The 23,421-nt window shown below is 41.0% G+C and overlaps 1 protein-coding gene across 3 annotated transcripts in view; it reads left to right on the top strand.

Annotated features, from left to right (window-relative positions):
- The window catches only part of EBF2 (early B-cell factor 2), a 252,890-nt gene that overhangs the window by 11,480 nt on the left and 217,989 nt on the right, over nucleotides 1-23,421 (top strand). The gene's annotated exons all lie outside the window — the stretch shown is intronic.

The raw sequence follows: 23,421 nt of genomic DNA, 5'->3' as shown, positions 1-23,421 counted from the left end.
AGTTGTTATTCCAATATTCCAATGAATTCTCAGTTGGGAGAATGGAACCTCTGGCATAATTCCCAGAAAACTGGCCTTGTTTCTTCGTGGAAAGTATAGTATAGCCATACAAATGAAAAGAATGGAATTCTGATCCTATCCTACCTACTGACCTTGGACAAAACACTCAGCATCTTTGTTATTCATTGTGTAGTGATGTGTTGGAGGGTACTTCCTGAGGCTATCAAAAGATCAGTAGAGTTCTCTGAGGTGCTTGGAGGGAGAATGATATCCAAATAGAAAATATTTGTGGCATGTGTATGGTTTCTGCTCCATTTTAGGAGAACAATTCAATTTTAGGGAACTACTTGGAATATCTGAAGTATGTTTTTATTTTCTGAAATTGATGAGAGTTACAAGGTGTCTTTAGAGTTAGCACTCTTTCTCATTTTAGAAATGAAAAAGTGGAACCCTGGCTTGGTGATATAGTTTGCTCAAGTCACACAGCTAGTTAGGACAGTGCTGACAACAAACCATGGTTTTCTTGACACCTTGTATTCTGACTAATACCAGTTGGGTCTGCTGATTGCAGGTGACATCATTTACCTCCTCACAAGGATACCCTTGGGATCCACTGGGGAAATTTGAGTCAGGAAAGGGCAGCTTAGTTGGAGTTCCAGATTTCAGGTTCTTTCTAGGGTACAGACTGAGCTCACTAATCTTCATTTAATCTTTTACCAATGTCAGCTCCCTTTTCAAGAAGGTACTCTTAACCTCAAGAATGCTACTTCTTTCCTTGCAATAAACACTCCATAACCCATAAACCAGCTTTAGAAACCTCTGCAAACCTGTAAATGCTAACGTGCACCTTACATCCTATAAGCACACATATTAACAGCTTTCCACTGAGAAATAGTTCATGTAACGTGTATCCATGGATAATGCTGAATATGCTTGTTTTCTCCCTATGTGAGACACATGTGCCAAAGAAAGTATAATCTTTTGCATCTTTTTGGGGAAATGACTTTTCATACTGGGTAAATGTCTGGGTGAGAATGTCCTGCATTCTTATTAGAAGATTGACATTATATTCTGGCTACATGTTGTGGCATTTTATGTAACTGTGGCATTTATTTTTATTATCCTATGTACAATAAAACAACCCAGAGATATCTCTGCATCAGTTGAAATATGCATTACTTCCGAAATGTTGCACTTGTACACGTGGAGATGTGCATCCCAACGGGTGTTGTAAACTGACCAGTATAAAATTTTAGGAGACCCTGCTTTATTGTAAACAGATGCATTTGTTTGGTTTGCTTATCGTCGACCTCTGCCTGACAATATTGCTTCCTCATAGAAATCTTGCCTTGTCGTTCATGAGCATTACTTGGGCTTGCCTTGGCCTCTTTGCATTCACCTGAAGAAGAAACAGGAGCTAAAGTCAAGTTTTCACTTGCTGGAGGTGGGGTGGGTGGTTTGTGTCATCTGGGATTTGGTTGAAGTGTGTGTCCCTGGCTTCAACATCTGCCAACTTGGAGGTGACGAGTTCTCCCATGAGCCCTAACCGGGTGCAAAGTAGTGTATTTTGGATTTCCTCTGAGTAAATATAGAACTCTCTTCTTTGCCCTTGTTCCTATAATGCCAACTAATTATCTCCTCCTCCTTCTCACCCGTTCTGACCAGATGCAGTTAATTTACACTGTCTCTCTTAGAGTTTTCTCATGCGACAGGCATGTTCCTCTGTGGCTGTAGTGAGGCTTGCATGTTCTCTCAAAAGTGTGTGTGTGTATTGGGGGGAGATTTGAGGAGAGACAACAAACATTTCCTCACCAAGGGTCCTCTCCCCCCTTTTCTTTCTTTCATGAATCCAAGGATTTGCAAAAGTTTTGATTGCCAAATTGCAATGAACAAATAATGATTCAGGTGCAATTTTATTTTAATTAAACAGAAAGAAACATTTAACAGAATGGGAAATAAAACTTTCATCCCAGAAATGCCTTTGATATCATCAGTAGTCGGAGTTTTTTACTGGCACTAAGCCACCAGTGTAACTGTGCTCACTCAGTAGATTTCCAGCTAAAAAATAAAGCAACTTGACTTTTTAGTTAGTTTTGTGCCCATATCCTGTTGATCGTATATCTCAAGGCATATGTTTGAGATATTAAGCATATCTTAAGATATATGCTCGAGATATTCAGAATAACATTTACTACCTTGTGGCTCTTCAATGAAAAGTGCTGGCTTTTAGAAGGGAGCACCTCCCTCAGTAACTTAGTTCTCCACTTCCTAAGACTTAGCCTCCAATTTGGATTTTCTGTCTTCTTCTCACCCCACCCCCTAAATTCTTCTGTGCTTTTATCTCTTTTGGAATAGATATATTTTCTTAATGTTTTCAGTTGTCTTTTCAGCATGCTTTTATGAATTCTAGGGGAGCACACCCATCTCCACAAACCAAGCCAACCCGCAGCCCCAGCAGGACTTGCTGCTGCAACGTAGGTCCCCAGTGGAGTCTTCCTTCTATGTAAATGTATGCATGGATGTAACAGGAGTAAAGCTTATTAATTTTTAGTGCACAAAGCCAAACTGTCTGAAAACAAAGAAGCAAAATAGAACAAAACCAAAACGAATAATATCTTGACTGTGGTCTTCAACCTAAAGCTTGTCTTCAAATATCTGTGTGGCAGATGAAAATTGAAGAGGCTGCAGCTGATTTACATTTTGTGGTTTCTAATTCAACTTTATTTACCATAGGCTGTATTCTTGTCAAACTCTCTTCTCTGTCTAGAAGCTTCTTCTGAATATCCTTGCTAGTTTCTGAGGGTTGGAATAATCTGGTGGTCCTTGAAGAAGTATTTAAGTAATAGGCTCACTGACTTGAGAGAAGGGGTGTGCAGGAAGCCCCTCTGATTATTTTCCTTGCAATACCACAAAAAGCCAGATGGTTTGAGGAGAGATTTCCTTTTGGATCTTTGCAGGCTACTCTGGTGTATACTGGTTAGGTATTTTTTTTTTTTGTTATTAATAAAAGGGCAAGCCTGACCTTTGTTGCACATACTCCATGCTTCTTCCTGTTTTTTGTTTTGTTTTGTTTTAGAATGATATTCTCAGACATTTCTGAGCTCTGCTCCCAGAAGCATCATTTTAAGTGCTAGACTGATGAGATCTCTTTCTTTGCTTTATCTAGAAGTCAAACAAAGAAAAGAAGGACCCTCATTCAAAAACTTATGGGGAAAAAAAAATTCTAGTGTTTTGTTACCTGCAAGGGATTTCCCTGTGACTGTCTTTTTTAAATAAACTTTTTCCTGCCTCCATCATGGTAGCATCCTCACCCTCTGCTCTCACCGCTGGCCCAGGTTCTCCTTGGTGCTTCCTCTGCCACCTGGACCAGCCCTTTCTCACCTCTCTCTGCTTCTTTCCTCTGGGCCATTAGTGCCATTCTTCTCCCAAGGGAATCGCTTTGCTCTAGTGAAGGGCTTTTTTTTTTTTGTGGGATGGAAAATGTTAGAGAATAATTGTAGGGTGTGCCATTGCCCACCTGCATGCAGGCTGAATATTCTGTCATTGATAGTAAACATTGGAGTGTTTTTCTTTCCTTTAATTTATCGAGCTATTAACCCACTCTTGATCTATATAGCATGTGCATTGTGTTTGATCCCATTATTTTTTTCAGTCCATAAGTTGTTTGGGGCAGTAGTTGAGGTTAAGCTCTAGGTGGGCTTATGTCCACAAAGCACAGCAGCTTCCTGTGGGCCAAGGCTGCTCAGACAAATGTCCAGACCCCTTCCCTTTTCCCAGAAAGGAGCAAGCTGGCTAGATATGTAGTAACATCTCCCAAATAAAGAATTTTGGCCCTCAGAAGGATGGGTACAGTTAATAAAAAGCATTTACCTAACGTTTACTTGACACTTATTGTGGGCTGAGTATTGTGCTAAGCAATTGGTGTTAATTAAATAATCTTCTTAATTAATCTTCAATGACTGATGAAAGCCTCAATTTTGTGAAAAGTCTCAAATTAGTTTTAAGAAGTTATGTAACACACCCAAGGTTACAGAGCCAGTTTCAGGGGTGATATTAGTTAAAGGGTGGAAGCTACAAAGAGATTTTGGTATAATAGAAAAGGGGGAAACCCCCCACATTGTTCAGAAATTAGAACTGAATGGGAGAGATTTGTGTTATGTCAGTGAAATGCTTCAATATGGTCTGAAAGAACTCCAGGTAGCATTAGAGAGGGGAGTTGTTCTCTGGGAAGTGGTGGGCGCTGTTGGCTGTTGAACTATCTCTGTACTGGATTAACTCTGATTGTACAAGTCACAGTGCATCTTATGACTGGTTTAATGGACTATCAGTCCCTGGGAGAAGGGCATCATGCTTGAAAAGGTGGAGGGACAGAGAAAGAGAGGAAGACCCTCAAGAAGGTGGACTTATGGTGACTGCAGCAATTGGTTTGAGCGTGTCAAAGACTATGAGGTTACGACAGGGTTCTGGTCTGTTGTTCATAGGGTCGGTATGAGTCTTGTTTGACTCTATGACCCCTAACAAGAGCAGCAACAATAGTATGACTGGGAGGCAGCATGGAGCAGCAGAAAGGGCCCTGGATAAGGACCAGTGGGCTTGCAGGTCCAGATCATTCTCTAACTAATGCTATGGAGGTTCTTCCTCCTGGGCCTCAGTTTCCCTGTTTATAACACTAAGAGTGCTGGGTTACTGAGTGACCTTTACATTGCCTCACGGCGCTGATTTCTCTGATCCTAGTAAAGGACCCTTGGACCTGTAGCTAGGCTAGGTAGGCAAGGCTATTCCTTGGAAAGAGACATCATGCTTAGAATGATGGAAGGTCAGCAAAGGAAAGGAAGACCCCAGTGAGATGGGTTGATACAGTGACTTCAGCAATGGGCTCTAGTGTCTCAGAGATGATGAGGATGATACAGAACAGGACAGGGTTAAGGCCAGCTGTTCATAAAGTTCATACCTCACTCAGTGGCACCCAACAATAACAATAACAACAACAGCAGCAGCAGCAGCAGCAGCAGCAGCAAGTTAAGGACTCAGATTAGGGTGCTGTGCACACTAATTCATCATTCTTGCTCGTAAGAGTTGTTAATATATGCCTCTTCTCTAGTATAGGTGAACATAGTTTGGTGAAAAGTCTACAGAAGTGTAGCCCTGGGCAATTAAGTGTTTTTAAGTGAAAATTCTCTGAGAGAAGTTGTTGTTGTTGATTGCTGTCAAGTCAAGCACGACTCATAGCGACCCTATGAACAAAAGGCCTGAAGCCTTCCTACAACTATCGTAATTTATCAAAGTTCAGAGAGTTTCCAGAGGCATGTTGTCTAGGAAGTAGATGCCACTCCTGCTTCCTGAGGGAAGAGAAGGTTCAGATTTTTTCACAAAGACATAGAGATTATCTCCCCAATGTACATGCATCCTTCTTTTAAATTCTTCCTGTGTTTTGTGGCAAGACCTTTTCTAGTTTCTTGGTCTTTTCAGAGAGATGCAGGTCAGAGAAGGGATTCTGCTGCTTGCTGATCCAGAAAAAAGTCCCTGCGGGTTGAAACACTTCATTGGAGGAGTCTGAGCCAAGCAATAAAAAAGAAACTCAATTTCCTAAGGGAAACACACTCTCTTGGCATCTTAAAGGATGTTAGTGCAGGATTACCAGTGCTGATGTCCAGGTCTGCAGTTAGTTTTCACGTCTTAGACTTACTTAGTCTACATGATGGGCCAGTGTACCTGAACTTGATCAGTTTTAGGATATGATATAAACTAGCTTAGTTGTCTGCAAATGAGTTTATTTAATCCTTTATTCATTTCATAACTCCTTCTGTTGTTGCTATTAAGCAAATATTTGTGAACCCCTGGCACTGAAGTGCCAGCAGGGAATAGATCAGGCATGATGCCTACGATCATGGAGCTTACAGCTTAAATAATCACACAAATAAACATCTTATTTACTAACTGTGAAAAATGCTATGAAAACTAGGTAAGTGGGTGGTAGATAGGTTCCAACTTTCTAGTCTCAGCATTTCTTTCTCTATGAATCCTGTTCCGCAAACAATCCTGAAGCATTTTGTTTTTTTATGTACCATTTCTACCTTAAATACCACATTTCCTTGAGCTTTATACCGTTGCTAAGCTTACCTTTTTTTCCCCCAAGGCTAAGTTTAGATCCTACGTCCTCATCAATTCTGTTAGTGAAAATCTTTTATTTTTGGCATTTTTCATATGGGATCACTTTTATTAGGATATACATGAATATTCTCTCTTTCATACACATATTTTTGCCTGTTTTATATTTTCAGATATGATGTTACTTTCAAAATGCTAACTACCATATGTCATTTAAGTCTTGATGCTAACATTTGTCAACAACATTACTATCTCTCTGATTTGTTGAATAGTATATATTAATTTATATAAGGTGTCCACTTAGCATCTGACAGGACATATTTAAAAGATAATAGCTCTTATTATTCTGCACCCCCCACAGCAACTATCTAGACACGATACAATAGAGCTCAGTAAATATTAGTTGACAGATTAATCTCTAACTGCCAAGAACAGTCATTTGAAGAGATTGGATGACTAAGTCCTTTGCCAGTTCATACAGAACCTTTCTTGTAACTACCTGTATTTGACAACTGCTTAGCAATCTTGCCCCCAGTGGCAGATTGGTACAAAACAGTGCCAAGAACAGATATGAAGAGTTGTAAAGCAGATTGAATACTTATTCTTCAGTAATTCAGTAAATAAACATTTGAGAAGCCACCATGGACTTTGCAAGGTGCTCTTAGTGAAGGAGATAAAATAGACACAACAGTTTCCCCATGAAGAGATTTTATAATTTAAAGGAAAGCACAAAGGATTTGTAAAAATAATTATGGTGTAATACAGGATGTAAAAAGTGTCATAAGACAAGCAAAGGAGCAGAAGAGAGAGAGAAAGAGAATTTCCATTTTGGCAGAGGTGGGAGGTGTGGCATGGAGATGGTAAGTAAATGAGGGGTATGTGCAGATGGCTATGACTTGGACATGCGTAGTGGAAGTCCAAGAAGGTGGACAGTGTATAGAAAAGGCAAACAGAAAGGAACGTGTCATTATTAGTCTACAAGGAAAAATTTCCTATTTTTGCAAACACATGGAGATGTGTCGATGGTGACAGAACAAGAAGCCACAGAGATGACTTTGGTCTAGATGCTGGAGAACTTTATATGCCTTTTCTCTTCCTCCTCATTGCTGTTTAGTCAGAAGTGACTCAGAGTTGATCCACCAGTGGATTTTTCAAGGCTATAAATGGCACAAGAGATTGTCTATCTTTTTCCCTCACAGCTACTGGTGGATTCGAACTGCCAGAGAGTCATGACCTTCGGGTTAGCCCTACAACTCTCTATGAAATAAGCCACCAGAACTCCCCACTGTTGCACATACACATATGTTTGCATTATTTTGTTGGCATTAAGAAGACATCAAAGGACTTTGAGTTGTGTAATTTCACAGTCAGGTTGATATTTTGGAGAGAGAATTTTGAGAACTGACAAAATCATGGGGAATGGAAGTAAGGAAATATATTAGGAAGATGATATAACAGTCCATGGATGCTTTTCTCTTTGTGGCTCCTTTGGGAATGTATTAGTTCTTCCTGCCAAGATTAGTACATTATTTCCATCACCCTATACCATCAGGAATTAGAAAGATTGGCACAGAGCAATACATTTTATGGCTTTCTGTTAAAGTATTTTGGACAGTTCCTCTTCTACTTCCATCAACAGTTAGTTTTCCCTGTCAAGTCTCAAGTACCAGTCACTGGGGGTGAAAGGTCTATCTTCTCACCTCTCCACACCTCGTTCCCCTCCTCCAGTACTTGCACCCCTCCAGTGTTCTTGCTGATGCTGCCACTTGTCCTTGTGAATTCTTGCCCTTTGTTCACTCAGAAGCTCAGATCCTTTGCAAAGAGCTGCTGTTGTACCATCTGGCAATCTGTGAATTTTTCAGTAGCTTGGTTGTGTGTAGAAAGCAGAAACTGAGGCTACAGTCCAAATAAGTTAGATGTAATTCTTGAGGAAAAAAGAGGGAGAAAACCTCAAATCAATTCAGCATGGCGTTTCAAGTGCTTGGCTATCCCCTAGATTGATTCTCAGTGAAGATTACTAGATGTGTGGAGTGATTCAGAATAACGGTATGCTTCTAGCTTCTTCCTTAGAAAATTACATGATGTGATTAAATAGAAGATTTGCCAGGAGGTTGATGAATCAAGAGGAGAAAAGTAAGAAAATTGTATTCTGAAAGTACGCTAAACTAGAAATAAGAGAGACATGTTTGCTTGTAGAGGAGTTGTTATTGCTGCTGATACCATCGAGTCGAGTACAACTATGAACAAAAGACCTGAAACCATTATTGTAAAAGTATAAGGATAATTAGAAAGAAAAAAAAAGAAGACCTAAAGCCTTTCTATAACTATCACCTTTTTGCAAAGTTCATAGTTTCCAGAGGTATGTTGTTTAGGAAGTGGATGCCATCTCTTTCTAAATGTTGCCTTGCCAGCTCTGGAGGAACAAAGAACTTGAATAAATTATTTTCTATCTATAATTAGGAGTTCTGGTGGCCTGGTGGCAAGAAGCTGTGCTGTAACCCCAAAGGCACATGGTTCGAGGCCACCAGCTGCTCCGCAGGAGAAGGATGGGAAATTTCTTCCCATGTGATTAACTGCCTCTGAAAACTCGCTGGAGGGTCACCTAAGGGTTGGTTCTGACTCAACAGTGCACAACAACAATCTATAATTAGGAAATAGGACCCTTGTATTTTAAGGATAAGAGGGGGGGAAAAGTGTGTAAGGTGATTTGCAGATTTAGAATTCTGCGCACTAAAACATAAGCAGGCTATTTATTTGTTGATGGGGATTTTATGAGAGCTTTCCCTTGCTCTGCCCTCACACTGACCTATCGCTTCACTTGGAGAGGTTCTTTTGAGCAGAAAGTGTAGCGAGTGAGTAGAGACCCAAAGTATGTCAGCCAGCCCAGACCACAGCCTGCAAGGAGGCAGCATTTCATCAGTCTGGACTGGGTAATTAATTAACAGATTGTCCTCTGGGAAGTTTTTTGTTCTAAATGCAAAGTTTTCAGTGAAGGTAAACTTTCCCCAGCACCCTTGAAGACCACCAAAGATCCAGAGTTGATGAGAAATGCTGCAGCTGCTGCCAAGCCAACAGGAGCTTTAGAAAAGGAAGTAAGGGAGAAATTCCTAATCCCACTGATATGAGGAAAGGAATTGAGGAATTTGCAGAGATGGAACCACTGGATTAAGGCCAGCACCTTGGGGTTAACACTTATGTTTTCTAAGGTCCATGACAGGTTAGGAATTTTATAAAAGAATATCGACAAAGTGGAGGTGAAATGCAGGCAGGGGTTTTGTATCTCTAAAGATCAATGCTCATAACCCAATCCCTCAAATAAAACCCAAGCTGGGCCATCCTAGAGACCATTGGTTTCATGCATAACTGCACAGGACACTGTCATGGCTTTTTAAAGGTATGCACGTGACTTGCATTAGCTACACCCTGAGGCTATCACCCTGTATTTCAGATGAGAAAACCTAAACTACGTGTAGGTCAGAGTCTCAATGGGATTAAACTACTGTCTCTCTCCCAGATAAAATTAAGGTGTTCTGTGGAGGGAAAGAACCAAGAGGGAGATGATGAGATTCCTGGAAACTCTGTTGCCTCTGGTTTCCAAAACTTCTAACCAGAATGAAAGTTTTTAGGATTTTCTATGCTTTAAGCGCTGTGCCATAGGTTATGCTGTTGGCATTCAGCATCTCTAGAATCAGTCATTTTGTATGTGGCAAATTTTCTCTGTGCAGAAGACCTTTTGCTCACTTCAGAAGGAGTGATATTATACACAGGACATAACTGTATTGAGCACTCAAAATGACTATTATTTTAATTGTGTGTATTATAGTACAAACACCAGAGTCAGTATTAGGTTTGAATATTCTGCTGTCGTTCATTCATTTCCTCCCTCCTTGAATCTAAGGCACTATGGTGGCATAGTGTTTTATGTGCTGTGCTGCTAACTGAAAGGTCAGTGGTTCAAATCCACCAGCTACCCTGTGGGGCAAAGATAAGCAGTCTTCTCCACAAAGCTTTACAGACTTGGAACCAATAGAGGTACTCCATGAGTTAAAATTGACTTGGTTACTACGAGTCCTTGAATGTAGATTTTTAGGATTCACTTACTCACTCCTTCATCCCTTTCATTCATGCATTCATCTCTTCCTTCAGTTTGAACCTAGAATTGTCAGACTTACCAAAGAAAATTATAAGATTAACAGTTCAATTTGGATAAGTTATAAACATGAGTAATTTTTTTCTAGTATTAGTACACCCTGATTAAATTTGCCTTCATGGAATAATAGATGGTGAAGCTTCATCTCTTATATTTTGAGCATATTGCTAGGAGAGGCTGTTTCTTGGAAAGGAATATGCTTAGAAAAGTGGAGTGTCAGTGAAGGAGAGAAGACCCCCAATGACATGGATTGACAGGGTGATTTCAGCAATGGGCTCTAGTGTGTCAGAGACGTTGAGAATGGCTCAGGACAGGGCCGGGTTCAGAACAGCTGTTCATAGATCCAATATGAGTCACACTTGGCTCAACAGCACCCAACAACAACAACAGTTAAATCTGAATGTCAGAGAAATGTTTATATACATATATTTTAGTATCAATATAGTCAGGGAATGTTTGGGACATATTTATACTAAAAATGTATCTGGTATTTATCTGAGATGCATATGTAACTAGCTCTCCTGCATTTTATCTCACAACCCTAATGGAATCCCAGCTTCTTTTCCTGAAACGTAGGAAAATAACTAGTTCTTCACAGTGCTGGGAGGAAAGGAGAGATGATGTGAAAGTCCCGTGTACTCTAAATGAGCCCAGCCTTTTTGAAACATGCTCCTGTGCATTTTATTGAACAGAGTTTTCTACCCTTTTGTGAGCCTTACGAGCTTCACCTACTGGTCTGGGCAGAAGCTGATTTACACTTAGGCGGTTCTTTTAAGAGGCTGATAGGTGAGCAGGACATACAATTGGGAATCATCAGCAGTTTCTCCTCTCCTTTGTCAGTTTCTCCTCCCCCATCTCCCTTCTCCATACTCTGTCTCTTCTCTCCTTCCTTTTTCTCACCTCTCAGTCCCCTGGTCTTATACTCTGTCTAGACCTTGCTTTATGGACTTGTCACCTTCTCTGGATTGCTTTGGCTTGGTGTCCATTGTCCATCTCCTGTCCACTTTTGTTAGGACGTCCCTGGAAGCCTTTGTTCAGCATGCCCTAAGTCTCCTTCTTCAGCTCTTAAAACATGTGGGATTGTTTAGGCTCGAGTGATAAATTGCATGGAGTTAAAGGTAAGGGAGAAGCTCCACGCTCTCTGTTTGGTCGTGGCTGATGTTTGAATAGGAGCCAGACATTACTTCTAGTTAACTCTCACAGTCCGCGTGATGCGTGCCTAAGTAAATGTAGAGAAGCTAAGGTATTTCATCGTCCAGATGTTGAGTCATAAGATGAAGAATAATCACTATTTAGAAATACATATCTGGATAATTTCATATATCTTAAGGGGAAAAAACCTCACCCTAACTTTAAAAATATAATATCATCTAGAGTAAGTCTTGAAAGAAAAGGGGATGGCAGATTTTCCAATTTTCCTTCTATTTCCCTCCCTTCCTTTTTGTCATTGTGGTTGTTGTTAAGTGCTGCCAAGTCGACTGTGACTCACAGTGACCTGTGCACAATAGCTAAACCTGAGTCTTTCCTGAGCCAGTCTCACTGATTCCGACACATCATGCCAGTTACTGTGCCAGTCTCTTGTCTTAATTGTCCTCTTTCTCCTTTGTCCAGCTTTTCTCATCCTTCCTGCATTCTGGTAGGGTCCCCCTTGCTTTCTCTCCATTGCCTTGCATTCCTAATGGTCAATCTAACCTTGAGTCCAACTCAGGCAATGAGGTACATTTCCACTAGTCACTCACCCTAATATCTTTCTCCTACATCCTCCCTTTCTTCTTTTCATTCCCTGATGAAGAATGGATCCTGGTTTCACTGGAGGTGTTCTGTTTAGAACTCTGGGTTGGTGGTTTTCACTTCGAGTGGAGTCCAGTGAGTTTGTAAATTGTACTGGATCAGTGAGCCCATAATGAGACCTCCAAGCCTGAACACTGGAAGTCTGCTGGGATTTTATTGTTCATAAAGTTTCTTCCCTGGGGAGGGATAGAGTCATTAGGTGTGCACTGTGTTAAATATTTGGTTGTGACAGAAAACAACACTTTTCTATTATTGTGGTGGCTACTGAATTTTTAAAGCTATTGTCTAATTCCTATCCCAAGGAGGGGAAGTGAATGAAGAAGATGGTGAGGAAAGCCCTGTAAGGTTTTGGTTGGGGCATATCTTGTTTAGCATCTTCCCACAGTGTGTCTGATCTCCACTACTCCTGATAGCAGGCACCTGGAGCCTTCTGAGTCCTTGGATGGTGCAAACAGTTAAACAGTCAGCAGGTCCATAAAAGTCCAAGGTTCAAATCCACCCACAGGTGAGTTGGAAGAAAGGTCTGGTGATCTGCTTTCAAAGACTTGGCCACTGAAAACCCCATGGAGCCAAGTGTTCCTCTGACCTACACGGGGTCACCATGAGTTGGAATCAACTCAACAGCAACTGATAAAAAGAATTCTTCCCACTAGATGATAATTCTAGGCCACCAGCTTGTTCTCTACAGGGGAGGTGAGAAACTGAGGTGGAAAAACGAAGACGCTTTGGGAAAGTGAGTCTCCTCCTTAGTTGAGTGGGATACTTGAAATTTTTCAGAACTGGCAGTGCTCTAAAAGGAATTGCCTTCTCATTTCTTAACTTCAGTAGAACAGCTAGTTAGTTGGTGTTTTTGAGGGTGACAGTGATTCTAACGACTTGCAACTTAATTCAGCATAAAGGCAGTCCTGCGTTAGGGTGTAGGGGGCGTCATCTACTTCATGGGAGGGGAGATGACCTTGACCTAGACACTTCCCAAACAGGATCTAGGTGCTCCTGCAAGCTAAAAACCTAGAGATGAGGAGAAAGAACTCTCAGTGAACTTGCGTCACCTCTGTTAGTTTACCTGGAGATTGGCAAGCCAAAGCCCCAGGAAGGAATTTCTTTGGCATCAGATCAGCTGCTCCTTACCCAACTATGTACAGAGCAGTGTAACTGGTGTGTCCCACAGATTGCTGGACCCTGTACAGCATTGACTTGTGGGCGCTGTCTGCCTGGATGGCAGGATTTATGTTTCCATGGAACTAGGATTCTAGGCTGTGTTTTGGAGGAGGAGGAATGTGGAGAGGAAGGCTGCTGGGATGGAGCTCTAGTATATCTTACTCTCTTCAATTTCCCCCTTGTCCTCCACTAAGCAGGAAGCTGAAATAGAAAATAAAAATGAGGCTTTAATGATATGTTTATTTGGGAAATAACAACTTTCTTATTGTTATTAGTTTTACAGAATTTAATAGAAGTTGTTGTTATGTGTCATTAATCTGGAATCAATTCTTAGCTGACCCTGCAGTAGATTTTCAGAGGTTATAAATCACATATGGGAGGAGATTGTTCATCTTCCTCTGACAGCAGCACAACTCTTGACCCACTAGGCCACCAGAGTGCCATTAATATCAATTAATTGGGTAAAATTATATCAGAAAAGACTTTTGTGTAGGACCCAACCTGCTAATTTGTGGTCTGAACTCTTAGCTGTTAGTTATGATGACTTTGATAAATACTTTCTGATAGCTCCCTATTTCTTTCTGTACATTATAGCGTTCTCTGGTGGCCTAATGGTAAGGAGTTGAACCCAAAGGCATGCTGTTCAAATCCACCAGCTACTTTGTGGGAGAAAGATAGGCAGTCTCCTCTCACACAATTTACAGCCTCAGAAAACCCGCTGAAGGGTCAACTATGGGTTGGTTCTGACTCTATAGTACATAATGATAATACAATAACAATAATAACGACAATAACAACAACAACAGGGAAGGTTATAAACGTTGGCCTAAAGGGAAAACCGCAACCCAGGAAGTCAGGAAAGCATCTCCTATGGAAAGTGGAAAGCATGAATCTCTGTCTTCTGATCTATCACGCTGCCTGAAAAAGGAGGAGGATCTAAACACCTTCCAGTGTTTGTGACCTTTAATCTTTGTGCCATGGATCCCATTGACGACCCAGTGACTTCTGCTGTGGCTTGTCTATTTTAACGTTGTTGTTGTGTACCACGGAGTTGGAGCCCACTCATTGCTAGCTCTCCATCAAGTTTTCAGAGGCAGTATATCTCACAGAAGGAGACTGCTGATCTTTCTCCCATGGAGCAGCTGGTGGATTTGAACCACTTGCCTTTGGTATGGCAGTACAGCTCCTTACCACTAGGCCACCAGAGTTCCATATATTAACAATAGTAAACTCAATTCAAAACTCAACTTGTTCCTGACAGACTCATAGCTGACCCTCTAGCAGGTTTTCAGGGATTGTTAACTGAGTGGTAGGAGAGTGTTCACCTTTCTCTCTCAGAGCAGCTGGTAGATTTGAACCACCTGCCTTTGAGTTGGCAGTACAACTCCTTAGGCTACCACAGCAGGAAATGCTAAATTTTAATTAGAGGTCAATGAAAATAAAGATCTAATTTTTGTCCGCCCTTGTCCATGGACCTCTTCCATCTGCAAATACATGAGCAGTGCTACCAACAAATTATTACACCCTTTTCTTTCCTTCTATCCTGCTTTAATATTTTTGTTTTCTTTCTTGGTTCTTTACCTTCTCTCTTCTATTTTGTTCTTGGCTTCCTTTTCCTTTCTTCTCATTGTTAGGTCTGTTTCTCGTCTGTGTCTGTCCTCCCGCTCACTAGTCGTCCTCCCCTCCCCAAGTTCTCCAGGACTGCTGCTGGAGCCAGCTGACAGGGTGTTTGTCGGTAACTTAGCCTCAGACATTCTGTTGCTCTCAATGGCCCATTTGTTTGCTCTGTGAAGGAAAAAAAATCCCACAAAAAAACTTTTCCAACCTATGAGTTCCCTTGTCTCCCTAGGGATCCTTGTTTGAATCTTTGCTGTAAGATTTCCACCCTCCCCCCCCCCCCCATGAAGTACCAAAGAAATAATTGCCTTATCGTTAACAAACAGAACCTGGCTCTTATCATCCGGTACCCCAGAGCCTTGGTGCAAAAGTTGGGCCGTGCCAAGTGCATGCATTAACCTGATACGCAAAACCCCTTTTCAGAGCCAGTCCTTGGAGGATGCTCATTGAGGGCGTTTTTGTCGAGAGGTGGCATGGTGAAAGCACTTCTTACAGCAGTGGGAGCCAAAAGAGATTGGCTGGCGTTTACACCCCTGTTACAACAAAAAAGAGTATATTTTTTTCCTAAGAGGAACATTTCAGATTGTTCTAATTGTCACTGGCAACGAGCACCACTTGGAGCCTGATTCTTGCAGTGGTCTCACTGGAGTTTTAAAGCATCCCTTGGCACAGAAGACTTTTTGGTTCTGTGGGTGAGCTGTGTCCTGTAAAAGCAAATGCATCCTCAAATAACTGGACCTGGCTGCCCGCTTGGCGGTGCGAAAGGATGTGGCATCACCTGGAGTGTGCTTCGAGCTGTCAGTGTAGATTCCTAGTTTGTTTTTGGAACCATGGAGTCGTCCCAGGAGAGCTCATTTGCATCTAGTAGCAGGCTCATAGCTTCGACCTGTTCGTGTTCTAGTTTATCAAAAGCCATGGTTTTCCTTTGCAACCTGGGAAATTGCGTCTTCTCCTCACTTAATCTGATGTATCATTTTCAGTGAAGCTGAGCAGGAGGCTAGCCTCTTTCTAGTCCAAACCAGTACTGGAGTCAGGTAACTCCTGGTTTCTTTTGGATCTTCAGACAAGGCAGAGGCACAAGAGACTGGAAGACGTGTACACTTGGGGGTCAAGACGGATTGCCATGCTTTAAGAAAAGTTTCCCCTACTGTGTCTTCTTTGTTAAAATAAAATAAATAGGAAAACTCCACAACCAAGCACACAAAACAAGATCTACGATATTGCATCGGCCTCAGATATTGTCAGTGAATTTCCAAAGACCCTTGGGGAAGGTTTTGTTTAGAGGGGGAGAAATCTTTCTCTTAAGTGATTCCCAGCATTCCTTCAAGACATCTGGTTCTCTCATTTTCTCTCTGACTTTGGTGTCCTTTTTTCTTTCTTTTTAAAAAACACTCCACTACTGTCCTTATTTTTATTCTTTCTAACCATTTAACAAAATGTGCTGAATGATGATCTCACATGACATCTTGTCTAAAAGTCGTTTGACCTTCAGGAGTGATGACCTTAACCAATTTTTACTGGCAAGTGTCTTGACTTTATTACTCAGGAGACAGTTTATTTTTGTTCCTTAAAGGGAGAGTAAGTAAGAGAGAATGAGCTTTTCTTAAGATCAAAGAAAAGGAAAGCGCTAGGAGGTTATACCCACCCATCTTTTTGCTGGAGCAAAAATTTTCTCTTTCCCATCCTGTTTTATTATTTTTCTCAGTGTCCTTATAAAAGCATAAATAAACAAGGTGAAATCTCCCCCATGCCTCCTGCAGGCACATTTCCCCCTTAAGGCATTTGGGATCTCCTCTGTTTGAACTTTGAAATTGGGTTGCTGTGTTGGAGCATTGTCCAATGTAACCATCGTATTATTTTCTTTGCCTAGTATAAGTAGAGATCAAATTGGATAAATACAAAGGAGGGTGGGGGGAGCAGAGCAAACCCAGTTGGTCAGATCTGTGCTTTAATGCTAACAGACATGGGTCTGAGTTAGAGGAATTAACTTTTCTTCTACCTTAAGACAGGACTGTGTCCAATCGGCAGGTACTAGATTAAGAAGTTTGCAAGTGGTATGAATAGAGTAAATGAATTACTGCTTTACCCCGAACAGGGTGGAGTGAGGAATATTTTAGAACAGAGAAGTGGTTTTGCTGCCTCCTCTTTGCTGTGCCCAAGAGTCAATTTAGGCTTTGGGCATCATAAATCTCAAAGGTCTGCAAGCTATCATGTGAAAGGGCCATTTAAGCTTTCTTACAATGTCCTAAGTTGGTAGTCAAGCAAACCCATTGATTCAGTTAATTAGTCAAACACTTGGTCAGCCCACCAATATGTGGAAGATAATGTGGCGGTAGTGCTATGGAGAATATGAACTCTGGTGGCTTATGGTAAGAAGTTGTGCAGCCAACCCTAAGGTACACAGTTCAAATCTGCTAGCTGCTCCATGGGAGAAAGATGGGCAGTCTCTTCTCATGTGACTGAAAACCCACTGGAGGGTCAGCTTTGAGTCCATTCCAAGGCCACAGTACACAGCCACAGCGTGAAGGGTAGAAGGGAGCTCTGGTGGCGTAGTTTCTAGGGAGTTGCGAGGCTAACTGAAAAGATGACACCTCTCTGGCAGTTCACATCCACTAGTGTCTCAGTGGGAGAAAGATGGGCAGCCTCCTCCCTTGTAATCTACAGCCTCCAAAAACATGCTGGGAGATCAGCTAGGAGTTCGTTCTCACTTGATAGCAATGACTTTTGACTTTGTATTAAAGGTAGAAGGCACAGCCTTGTGGGTGGGGAGAAGTGAGATTCATGCATTATTTTTTTTTTTTTTTTTAGTCTATCAAGGCTTGTTTGTTTCTCTCAGGACTCTTCGGACACATTTTATGTCTCTTGGGCTCAAACTTAGCAGTCATTTCTGAAAGTCATATTGATATTGTTGCTAGACTGTTTTTGGTTTTTTTCCCTTCCACGGTCACTATTATTTTCTTGGCCTACCCATCACAAAGCAGAGGTCGCAGCTTCATGACCTTTCCCTGGTGGAATGAACCGCGGAAGAAGTCACATGGCCAAGTTTGTATTGGGGGTCCACATTTGTTTCCTCCACTCTTTTAATCAGAATGCTCATTTAATTCTATTCCAGCACCTGTTCAGCAATTAACACCCTACGATTTGCATCTTACCCTGACATTTGCTATCTTTCCAATTAGTTTTTATATCAGTATAATTAGGTAGGGTTATTACAGTGCATCAAGCAGGGTCATGGTTATTCCCAAGCCTTTAAGCGCTTTCCCAGATTTGTTTAGGGAAGCCACCGAGGGCAAATGGTTGATTAGGATCACTGTTTTTCTTCTTCATTCACATCAGGAGAAAACTGTTTCCCCATGTGGCTCATGAAAGATCAGGGAAATATGTCAGCCTATAAGAATTAGTATTATGTAGTTCATGACTTTTTGGTGAATTTACAGAAGATTATAAATAAGGTACACAAGGTGGATGTACTGCAGGCTTTTTCCTACAGCAGGGGCCACGGCAGGCTCCCTCATGTCACACACCCTGAGTTTTCAGGGGCAGGGACAAAAGGGCAGTGTTAAAAGAAATTGAAATCTTCAAAGTTAGCTGTTTATAGTGAGAGTGTAAGTCAGCAAGAGAAGCTATGTGTGTTTCCCCTCTATGATGCAAGCGGAGAAAGAAAACGTAACTTCAGCCAGTATCTACACTTGAGCTTTATTCAATATGGTTGGAGAACCTGATGAAACAGAATACAAAAATCTCTTTCAAAAAATGAAAAAAGATGACATCAGTGGACAGAGGCTTTGCTAGCGCTATTGTACACTGGATACTTGGAGGAATGCCTAGATAGTATCCACAGGTGATCTATGATGTGGGCTGGAGGAAATCATTGCCTGTCATTAAATGAGATGTCTAGAATTATTATTATTATTATTAGGTGACTTTGAGTCAAATACGACTCATCATGTACCTATGAGCAATAGAACTGAATCCTGTCCTATCCTGTGCCAAACTCCCGATCTCTGACACACTCCAGTCCACTGCTGCAGTCACTGTATCAATCCACCTGGTTGAGGGCCTTCCTCTCCTTCGCCTTCCCTCCACTTTTCCAAGCATGATGCTCCTCTCTAAGGAATAGCTTCCCCTAGCAACATGCCCAAAGTATGCAAAATGAAGCTTCATCATCCTTGCTACCAAAGAACAATCTGGCTTCACCCTCTCCAAGACATAGCTGTTTGTTCTCTTGGCAGTCTGTGGATATTCAGTCCTCTCCTCCAACACCACAGTTTAAAGGCATAATTTTTTTTCTTGTATCTTTCTTATTCATTGTCCAGCTCTCAGATGCATAGCAGATGATTGAGAGGACCATGGTCTGAATTAGGAACACCTTAGTCTTCAAACTAATATCTTTGCTCCTCAGTGATTTGGAGAGGTCCCTGACTGCAGACTTTCTTCTTGCGTGCTGTTTTTAATACAATTTGAAGTGTTTACCATTCAGTTATATCTGCATATTGTATATAATTATTATGTAGCATTTCTCCACGTATGTCTAGTTAGATTCATCAAAAGAATAGAAAGGTCTATATTTTTCTGGTCCTGAAATTTTGAAGGTTGATAATTTCTCTCAACCAGTGAGGGCTTTAAAATCTTTTGGAAGAGTTTGGATTTTGGTGGACTTTGCATTGTTTGTGATGGTACCTGATTTCTATGGTTTAAAGGGAAGAAACTGCCGCATTGGTGACATAGCAATATGCTGTATCTGATACAGTTGTTGGGGAAACAATAGTATGATTGATGGGGGATGTAATAATGCCAGATTCCTCTGGGAGAGAATTTTACACTGTCTGATTTCATATCTACAAGGTTTTCTTTTACCTGTGCTACAAGATTGCATGGAGTCATCTTGTTGTGACTTGCCTTGATTTTTTTAACAGTGAGAAGAATGTGCTTCTAAGTATTGTGTATCTGAAACCCAGTGAACTATAGTCTTTATAACTGGAACATATCCTTGTGCAATTTGGGGAGAGTGTCTGAAATTTAAAATATCAAATACTGAATTTGGATGCTTTGTTTTTGCCTTAAGAAAGAAAGGAAGATAAGTAGCAGGATGAGGGGGGTGGATAGGATAGCTTAGAGTGAGAGTAAAAATCATGTGATATAACAAATACACCTCAGTTTGAGCTCAACCTGCTGCCACTCAGCCCTTACTCCTTCAGGGTTTCTTCTCTCTAGAAGGGTTCACTATGCTCTTGGGCTTTGCCACATGTCAAGAAGTTTAAAGATAATTGGTAATGGATCAAGACATCAGGAAAAAGTCTCCTTTGTATTTGTCTTTCAAAGTGTGGATTTCTAGACTTTTGATAAATACTATGTGCAATGAGAATGACTGATAGCAATTGGTACCTCAAGTTTATTCTCTATGTCACTTCAAATTGCTTGGCATATTGTAGACACTTGGAAAATAGTACTTAGCTAGATGAAAAAACAGTCTGATAAGATGGCAGAAATCAAGTGGTTTGGTGGGGAAAGAAGCAAAGAGGAGAGTCACGATGTATAACCTTGCCTCTTGAAGAAAAATGGAGAAATAAAGATGTTTTATCATAGGCCATTAATAGAAAGAATAAAGAGGTCACTTTAATCATTTAATTCACATCTACTTTTTAGTTGGGACTAGGTATTTCAATGTGAGGCTTTTGCTCAAATATCCTTCAAGTTTTTGTATAAAGGGCCCCTAAATGAAGCCCTTTCCCTCCCCCAATTTAGCACATTCTAATCCCTTTCCAACGTCACTTTTCTCACAATGTAATTTTTTAATAATTCTGATATTTTGTTGTTGGGAACACACACACACACACACACACACACACACACACACACACACAAAGTCTATATCAGGAGAATATATATCATACACACGCATGCAAATAATATACCAGAAGAATATATATCTGTGTTTCATTGACTATGCAAAGTCTTTGACAGTGTGGATCACAACAAATTGTGGCTAATCTTGATAAAAATGGGAATCCCAGAACACTTGATTGTGCTTATGCGAAACCTATACTTGGATCAGGAAGCAGTCCTCAGAAGAGAGCAGGGAAACACTGCATGATTAAAAAATCAAGAAAAGAGTGCGTCAGGGATGCATCTTGTCTCTGTACCTTTTCAATCCATATGCAGAACAGCCCATTCAGGAGGCTGGGCTTTATGAGGAGGAATGTGGCATCAGGATTGGAGGAAGACTCATCAACAACCTACCCTACCGGAGGAGGACCTGAAGTGCCTTCTGCAGAAGGTCAAGGACTGTAGACTTCAATATGGATTGAAGCTGAACATCAAGAAAACAAAGATTCCCACTACTGGGGCAATTGACGGTACCATGATAGATGGAGAAGAGATTGAGGTTGTTAAAAATTATAGCTTGTTCGGCTCCACAATCAACACCCTTGGCACCAGCAGTCAGGAAATCAAAAGATGAATTGCACTGGAAAAAATCTGCTGTCAGGGACCTCTCCAGAGTACTGAAAAGCAACAATATCAGACTAGACACTAAGGTGCACCTGATCCAGGACATGATCTTCACAATTGCTTGCTTTGTATCTGAGAGCTGGACAATAACTAAGGGTGGCAGAAGAAGAATCAATTCCTTTGATTGGCACTGGAGAAGAGTTTTGAACATACCATGGACTGCCAAGAAAACATATATATCTATCTTGAAGAGGGTGAAACCAAGTTTCTAACTAAGGCAATGTGAAGAGGTGTGTCAGAGTCAATGAAACTGGCTCAGGATAGGGCAGGCTTCAGAGTTGTTGTACATAGGGTTGCAGGCAACTCGACTCCACATAACAACAATAATATCTCAAAGCATATACAAATTCAAACTATTTTACATGTTCAGTTCACTGTTATTGATTATGTTCTTTGCATTGTGCACCCTTTTTGAATTGTTCTTTCCCTATTAACATAAACTCACTCAGCCCTAAGACCCTACCTAATCTTTTACGTTTATCTTGTCACTTTGGCCCATATAGATGGTTCTTAAAAGAGCATAATATTCCATGCATATCATATTATTTGAGTGAGATTTTTGTTTGGTGTTAAGAAGACTTCAGGGAAAATTTTGCTTTAAGATTTAAATATTATCTTGGGCAATAGTTTTTCAGGGGTTCATCCAGCCTAGGTAACTCCAGAAAATCTGGAATCCATTCATATAACATTTTCAACAATTAGCATGCTAGACATTTTACTTGTATATTTGTTGATTGCCTTTATCCTCCTCCCTGATTCTCAAATTATACAAGAGCAGAGATGTTTGTCTTTTTTTTTGACATTGAGTTATTTATTCCTGAAACTCTAAATAATCCCTAACACATAGTAGATATCAAGTAACATTTGTTTTTTGAATGAGTAGCTGAAGACCTGCGTCGTGTAAGACTTTATGATTTCTGAGAGAAGATCAGACGTGTTGGCGATGACTTCAGTGTCCACAGCATGTGCACACACGGAGAGAGGGGGGATACTTTCCTATACGTACCTTTTAGTGTCACCTATTTGAAGTGTGGCAAACACCATTTATAAGGAAAGTGGTCAAAAGGCAGAGTATATATGTTAATTCCAGAATAAAACTCTAACTATGCTCATTAGTGGGAAGATTAATACCTTACCTGCCCATATCTGCTGCCCAGAAATCATATACATCATCCTTGGCTTAGATGATTTCATCTTGGAATGTAAAATCACTTAGTGTAAATAAATAAACAAGCCTGTTCAATAAGTGAGATGTCCAGACTAGAAGAGATACCAAGAATGAGGGACAGGCTTAGCCCACCCCAGGAATTAGTGTGTTTCATTTCTGGATGTAGGTAAGGTTTTCCAGACTTATCAGGATTTTATTCTTGGACAAATGCTGTTTGTTATTCCAAGGAGTAAATAGATGCATCCCTGGTGCTACTGGTCATCTTATAACTCTGTCTGTTGTTTGACATCGTTTGCAGGGTGTTGTACTGCTGAATAAAGGCTGGGTCTCCGGTGGTTTGAATCCACAGCAGCTCTGTAGGATAAGTACGGACAGTCTCCTCCCTTTGTGATTTATGGCTTCGGAAACCTGACAGAGGGTTCCTAACTTAATGGCAGTGAGTCTGAGTTACTATCTGGCTGAAAGTTGAGACATAAGACGAGCTTTGAAGGGTAACTAGGACTTATAGTTTTGGGGCTCCACTAATATTTATTGTTGGACCAGAAAACCTGGCCCTTTTTATGTTTTCAGTTTTGTTCCTCATTTCTTCTCATGCTGTCTACCTGTGGATACCACTAGTTTGTCTGGTCTCAGAATTATAAAAGTGAAGATTTGCCTGGTCCATTAGCTCTTTGGATTAATTGTTTGAATACATCTTTGCTTCTCTCCCCTTATCAAACTGGGAAAGACCACTAGTTACACTTCAGATGGCTGCCCACATGTTGATAAGACGACAATTACTTACCAAAGTTGTTGTTGTTGTTATGTGCCGTCGAGTCGTTTCCGACTCATAGCGACCCTATGCACAACAGCTCTAAACCCTGCTCTATCCTGCACCAACCGCACTGCCTCTGACACAGCCATCCCGATTACCCCAGTC

Source organism: Elephantulus edwardii, unplaced genomic scaffold (assembly GCF_000299155.1).
Source record: "Elephantulus edwardii isolate Elephantulus edwardi_28Jun2011 unplaced genomic scaffold, EleEdw1.0 scaffold00038, whole genome shotgun sequence".
Classification (NCBI taxonomy): Eukaryota; Metazoa; Chordata; class Mammalia; order Macroscelidea; family Macroscelididae; genus Elephantulus; species Elephantulus edwardii.
This window is presented reverse-complemented; position numbering and strand designations above follow the sequence as displayed.